Genomic DNA, 6,097 nt, shown 5'->3' on the forward strand with positions numbered 1-6,097 from the left:
TGGCCGCTTATGCCGATGATATTAATATTATGAGTAGAACATCAACAGGCAGAGAACGCAACAAGAGAATAACTCAAGCAAACAGAGCTTATTTTGCCTTCTCCCATATATTTCGGTCTAAAAGTGTCCACCGAAATACCATGAGAATCTATAAAACTTTAATTCGACCAATAACATGCTATGGCAGTGAAGCCTGGGTCCTGAAAGAAACATCCAAAAACAAACTCAATACATTCGAAAGGAAAGTACTGAGGAGAATACTGGGACCTGTGAGGGAAAACGGAATCGTCAGAAGTCGATACAACGAACTTTATCAACTTTATAAGGAAGCACCCCTGTCAGACTTCATTAGAATACAAAGATTGCAATGGGCCGGACATGTGATAAGAATGGGAGAGCTACCAAAAAGAGCACTGAATGCTAGAATGCAGAAAAAGAAACCGGTTGGAAAGCCAAGAAAGCGCTGGGAAGACACAGTAAACAGCGACGCATAAGCCCTTTTAGGAGTCCGTGCGTATGGAGAAGAGCTGCCACAGACAAGCAAGGGTGGAGGCAAAAAATAAAGGAGGCCAAGGCTCAATTTGAGCTGTAGTGCCGTAGAAGAAAAAAAAGAAGAAGAAATGCTTTTAACAAACTGAAAAAAGTATTCTGTAGCAGGGACATTACAATTTATTTAAAGTAAGACTCGTGAGATGAACATTAAAGAAAAATGTTTCGGAGAGATGAGAGATTAGAAGCCGTCGAGTTATGGGCCTACCGAGAGATATTAAGAATAAGTTGGTAGATAGAGTCACGAATGTCAAAGTGTTGAGAATGGGAAAAGATGAAGAGGTTTTAAATACAATTGAAATTAAAAAACTTCAATACCTGGGACATGTCTTGACGGACGAGCATTATAACTTATTAATAATTATAACTTATTAATAAACTTGGGGGACGAGCAATTAATAATACAACGGAAGAATACAGGGTAGAAGGAATCTTGAAAGAAGGCACATCTCCTGGTTAAACAATTTGAGAGCTTGCTTTAACTGCACTTCTGCTGACCTCTTAAGGGTAGCGGCATCGAAAGTACGAATTGTCATGATGGTTGCAAACCTTCTTAGAAGAAGAAGAAGAAGAAGGGGTTTCACGATCTTATCTTTGTGGTCACTGAGATTGTATTTGATAGCTAAGTTTTTTATAGCATCTCAACGGATTTTAGTTAACTAGTCACCTTCAGAAAATGCCTACTTCCCAGAGGCTTATCAGAATAGTAAGTTATATATATATTGTTATATTTCTATTTGATATGAAAATTAAATTTTGATAATTATAAACAAAGTTCAATTTAATATAAAATATTTTCAATTTTCTCAACCACGGGCATATAAATTTAGAACAACCTGTATACAACAAATTGTTATGTTTAATTTTAAGAAGTGATTAGAAGAAGCTTACGAAACTCGGGACAATGCGCCGAGAATAAACAAAGTGAATGGCGCGTACCATTATCGTTGTTCGCGGAAGGTTCGATCATTAGCCTATGCTAAATAAGACTCAGTTGAAATAAATAATAGGCCATTATCGTTGTTCGCGGAAGGTTCTATCATTAGCCTATGCTAAATAAGACTCAGTTGAAGTAGATAATAGGCCATTAAATTTTGTAAATAGTAGAAAGTAATTTTAGAATGGGAATTAACTATTTTTTTTTAAATCCATTAAGCATATTTAGAAAGATTAAAAATTGGTTTTGAGGAATACTGCGAATGAGAGTTGGTGGTGGAAGGTTGATTTGTGAATCTGGAAGGGATATTTAGAAAGTAGGGGAATGAATGACAAATATAGATCAGAATGTTTTGAGCTGTCGAGAAGGGAAGTCCAGTAGTAGACGGTAGTGTACGGAGAGTGAGAAAGCCGGTGTAGTTCCGTGAGTGTGGAGATCTATCGTGGAACGAGAGGTAGGCCAGGTTGAGAGTAAAGAACCTCCTTGAGCCAAGAGTGTCCCGGTAGCTGATTGCAGTTTCGAAAAAGGTAGAACACAGCATCACGACAGAAGCAGGAACGAGAGCTATACGAGCTAATCTTCAAAGGAGAACGTTACTGAAAGCCAGGACGAGGTTTTGATCGCAGCCAAGGATAGCAGGAAACGGGTCTTGTGTGAAGACATTCTCAGTTCACCAGAAAAAGGTCAGTCTCATTTGTTTGGACATGAATGTATGGTTTTTCGTATTAAATACCACATTATAAATTGAAGAACATAATCAATAATATCAGAAAAGCTTCATCAAACTTAAATAGAATTGTTGCTAATAAATCCTAATATTTAAATGTTAATATAAAAACTTTCAATTGGAAACCAAAAGGAAATAAGATTCCCATTTGTAAATGTTATGTTTAAGAATAATAAGATCTAGCTAGCACATATTAAGCAGTGATTGCCATTTAAATAAAATAAACAATATTTTGATTATAATTGTAACCCATATGTGTGTATTATTTTACTCTTTTCTTTCCTATCCCGATTAGGAACCATTGAGAAATACTGAGAAGCCACGTAAGTAAGTAATTAATTTTATAATTCGCCCTGAGATTGAAAACATATTGATATGTGATCTGGTTAATTAATTAAATTATTATTAATGCATTGATTAAATTAAATGACAAATAAGAATATTATCTCATATCAATAATCAAGATCACATCAACTAGCGCCCAACGTGGGGCATTGAAAAGTATTTCTAGTGGCAAATTTGAAGGATAGAAAGAGTAAAGCCGGTATTTGAAAATTTATATGCCTGTGGTAAAAAGTGAGATACTTACATTTGATAACATAAAATTTTAGATCTCTTTAGGTACAAATTTTACATAACTGATTTAATATTTTATTTTTACGATATTTACATTTGATATATTTATTGACAATTTATAATATTTGGGTGAGAAAAAGTCGTCTTGGTAACATACTAGTAAAATTTCATATTTGGCGGGGACAGTACTTCTTGAAAACAAATGTCTGTGACAAGAAGCCAAAGCAAAGACAACAAAAAACAAAAAGAACATTCAAATCAAGAGAATAAGTCAGACCAAGAAGATATTTTAGACACGACAATCATGGCATCAGAACAGCAAGAATTATCAGGAATAGATAAACTATTACAACTGATGCAACTCCAGTCACAAAAACTGGATGACAATCAAAGAGAAACAAAACAAGCAATGGATGAAGCATCAAAGAAAATGGATAAAGTGGATCAAAAAATGGATGAAACACAACAAAAAATGGATAAAACACAACAAAAATTGGATCAAAAAATGGATGAAACACAACAAAAAATGAAACAAGCAATAGAATAGAACAACAGGAAAATGGAGGAACGCATAGGAAAGTATGAAAAGGAAGTAAAAGGATGTTTGACAATGATCAAGAACGATATGGGACAACAAGAGACAGAGATTAAAGAAATCAAAAGCAAAATAAAGGAAATAACGAATTGCCAGAAAAAGGAAATAGAAAATTTGGAAAATAAGTTGGAAAATGCTATTCAAGTAGACAGAGAAGAAGTGGAAAAAAGAATCACAGAAATAGAAAAACAAGTCACCGAAAACCGGACGCAACAAAATGTAGGAGAAAGAAGAGAAATGGTTATACATAGCACAGATGACGTGAAGATAAGGTTTGGCGGGGATGTAAGAAGATTACACCCAGTGCCGTTCATAAATAGCCTGAAAAAGAAAATACAACACATCGGAAATTTCGAAACAGCAAAAGAAACTATCAGAAACCATCTCAAATATGAAGCAAGCCTATGGTTCGATAGTAAAGAAGAAGAATTCGGCAATTGGCAACAATTTGAACAAAAATTTTTGAATTATTTCTGGGGAAAAGTCCAACAATTGGAAATTGACAAGGAATTGCAAAATGGGAAATACAATGATAGGATGGGGGTATCAGAAAGGACATATGCTTTACAAATTTACAATAATGCAAAACATTTACAATATAATTACTCATCGGAACAATTAGTCGAACTGATTGCAAGACATTTCGAAGAAACGCTGGAAGACCATATAACATTGCAAAACTACAAAGACATAGATAGTCTATGCCAATTCTTACAAATAAGAGAATCACGTCTAAGAGAAAGAAAATCAAGAAGGTCGCGAGAAGATTACAGGCCCCGAGAAACACAAGATTACAGAGATAGAAATCAAAATAGGAGGGACTATACAAGACGAGATTTTAATCCCAGAAGGGAAAACGAAAATAGAGACAACGGAAGAGGAAATTATGAACAAAGAAATAGGCAATGGAATGAGGACAGAAATCGAGAATACCAGAATAGAAACACCACACGCTCAAATCAAGAAAACAGAAATAATGGTAGACAAAATGAACAGGGATATCGAGAAAACCGAAACAGATCCGACAGACCAAGAGAAAATAGAAGAGAAGTAAATAATACCCAGACAGATGAATATGACGGAGAGAGACATTATGACGAAAATATAAACAACAATGAGCAACCGGCGTCTTTTCACGACGGCGCTCACTAAAAACCAAAAATCAAACAGGAATCTTTTGTCACCCCAAGGAATTTATTAAATTGGCAGGAAACAACGAAAAGAAAAATGGAGTTAATTTAAAATTTGTGGATGGATTTATCAACGAGAAACCAATTAAAATTATGATAGACACTGGATCTGAAATAACATTGGTCAACAGAAAACTAATAGAAGAAGTTACCTTAACAAATTTAATTTACAAAATACCTAGGGTAAATTTAGTGGGCGCAAACAAACGGACATTAGCAACTATAAATGAAGGCATACGAGTAATGGTACGACTGGGTAAGAATATGTATGCACTACAATGTGTAATAATGCCAAACATGTCACATGACATGATAGTAGGAGTTGACGAATTGGCAGAAAAACATGTAGTGATGGATTTTAAAAATAATACGATGAAACTAACAGAAGAAAAAGAAAAAGAACAGGACAAGGAACATGAGAAACAAAATACGGACGAATCAGGTAAAGAACAAACAGTGGAAATGAATTTGGCAGCGAAGCAAGGACAAAGAAAAAAAAGGAGAAAAGGTCAGAAAAAGATAAAAGAAAATGAAACCTGTGGCTCCTCAAAAGAAGAGTTGAGCCCAGAAGAAGAAAATTTGAGAGTATCAGAAACAAAGGAAACCTGGGATTCCTCAAAAGAAGAGACGAGCTCAGGAGAAGAAGAAATAAAGCTAAAAAATGAAAGTGAAAAGAATATGATTGAAACAGTGGTATTTGAAGAGGAGGTATATGCAAACGAGGATGCAGAATGCACGGTAAACATGTGTGAAGAATCTGAGAAAAAAGACAGAAAATTGATATGTGGAGAAGGGAAAGAAAAAGAATTGCGGTTGATGTTAAGAAACTACGAAAATTTGATCAATGAGGAAAACAGAGTGGCTAAAAAGTACGAACATTCATTTGAGGTGAAAAACTTGGGAAATTTTCGATCAAAGACTTACCCGATTCCATACAAGTATCGACAAGAGGTGAAAGAAGAAATAAATAAAATGTTGGAAGATCAAATCATCGAAAGATGTGATTCACCGTATGTTAACCCGATTGTGATAGTAAAGAAAAGCAATGGAGAATTGAGATTATGTTTAGATGCCAGGAATATCAACCAGCACACTGTATCACAATATGAATCACCTCTAAACATCGAGGCCATTTTTGGAAGAATCACCGGGTCACACATATTTTCGAAAATTGACTTAAAACACAGTTTTTGGTTGATACCGTTAGCTGAAAAGTGTAGAAACTACACCGCTTTTTCTATTGATGGTATTGTCTACCGGTTTAAGGTAGTGCCATTTGGATTGCAGAGTGCTTGTGCTGCACTCGTCCGAGCTCTACATACCATTTTGAATCGCCATGAAGATTTCATAGTTCATTATATCGATGATTTATTAATTTTTTCACAAGATACTCAGAGTCATCTGGAACACATAGAAATAATTCTGGAAGAATTGGACACAGCGGGATTGAAATTAAACATTGAAAAATGTCAATTTTTTCAAAAAGAAGTCATTTATTTGGGTTTTCAATTGGACACCAAAAC

The sequence above is a fragment of the Diabrotica virgifera genome, chromosome 5 (assembly GCF_917563875.1).
Source record: "Diabrotica virgifera virgifera chromosome 5, PGI_DIABVI_V3a".
In the NCBI taxonomy this organism is placed as follows: domain Eukaryota; kingdom Metazoa; phylum Arthropoda; class Insecta; order Coleoptera; family Chrysomelidae; genus Diabrotica; species Diabrotica virgifera.